The sequence below is a fragment of the Arachis stenosperma genome, chromosome 4, assembly GCF_014773155.1.
Source record: "Arachis stenosperma cultivar V10309 chromosome 4, arast.V10309.gnm1.PFL2, whole genome shotgun sequence".
In the NCBI taxonomy this organism is placed as follows: domain Eukaryota; kingdom Viridiplantae; phylum Streptophyta; class Magnoliopsida; order Fabales; family Fabaceae; genus Arachis; species Arachis stenosperma.
In genome coordinates this window covers 102761361-102762445 of record NC_080380.1, presented here as the reverse complement: position 1 = coordinate 102762445, position 1085 = coordinate 102761361, and the positions used below count along the sequence as shown (strand labels likewise).

Genomic DNA, 1085 nt, shown 5'->3' with positions numbered 1-1085 from the left:
CTTTGACAGATCAGAGACTATATTGGCTAAATTAGAATTGTTTTGTTCAGAGTTCTCTGTCTGTTGCTGAGAAGATGATGGATATGGCTTGCTATTGCCTAGCCTATTGCGTCCACCATTGTTAAAACCTTGTTGAGGTTTTTGTTGATCCTTCCATGAGAAATTTGGATGATTTCTCCATGATGAGTTATAGGTGTTTCCATAAGGTTCACCCATGTAATTAACCTCTGCCATGGCAGGGTTCTCAGGATCATAAGCTTCTTCAGAAGCTGCCTCTCTAGTACTGTTGGATGCATGTTGCAATCCATTCAGATTTTGAGAGATCATGTTGACCTGTTGAGTCAACACTTTGTTCTGAGCCAATATGGCATTCAGAGCATCAATTTCAAGAACTCCTTTCTTCTGAGGTACCCCATTGTTCACGGAATTCCTCTCAGAAGTGTACATGAACTGGTTATTTGCAACCATGTCAATGAGTTCTTGAGCCTCTTCAGGCATTTTCTTCAGGTGAATAGATCCACCTGCAGAATGGTCCAATGACATTTTCGAAAATTCAGAGAGACCATAATAGAATATATCTAAAATGGTCCGATCCATTCTGAAAACATGTCAGATGGACATTTTTTGGTCAGCTGCTTGTATCTTTCCCAAGCTTCATAGAGGGATTCACCATCTTTTTGTTTGAAGGTTTGAACATCCACTCTCAGCTTGCTCAGCTTTTGAGGAGGAAAGAATTTATCTAAGAATGCAGTGACAAGCTTATCCCATGAGTCCAGGCTATCCTTGGGTTGTGAATCCAACCATACTCTAGCTCTGTCTTTTACAGCAAAAGGGAAAAGCATGAGTCTGTAGACTTCAGGATCAACTCCATTCGTCTTTACAGTCTCACAGATCTGCAAGAACTCAGTTAAAAACTGGTAAAGATCTTCAGATGGAAGTCCATAAAACTTGCAGTTTTGTTGCATTAAAGCAACTAGTTGAGGCTTAAGCTCAAAGTTATTGGCTCCAATGGCAGGAATGGAGATGCTTCTTCCATCAAACTTGGACGTTGGCTTTGTGAAGTCACCAAGCATTCTCCTTGCATT

At 40.6% G+C, this 1085-nt stretch overlaps 1 non-coding gene across 1 annotated transcript; it reads left to right on the top strand.

Moving 5' to 3' along the window:
* Positions 1 to 606: 606 nt before the first annotated feature.
* LOC130978084 (small nucleolar RNA R71) lies at positions 607 to 710 on the top strand. The gene has a single exon (XR_009085748.1). It is a non-coding gene; the product is annotated as a small nucleolar RNA R71 (small nucleolar RNA).
* The last annotated feature ends 375 nt before the right edge of the window (positions 711 to 1085 follow it).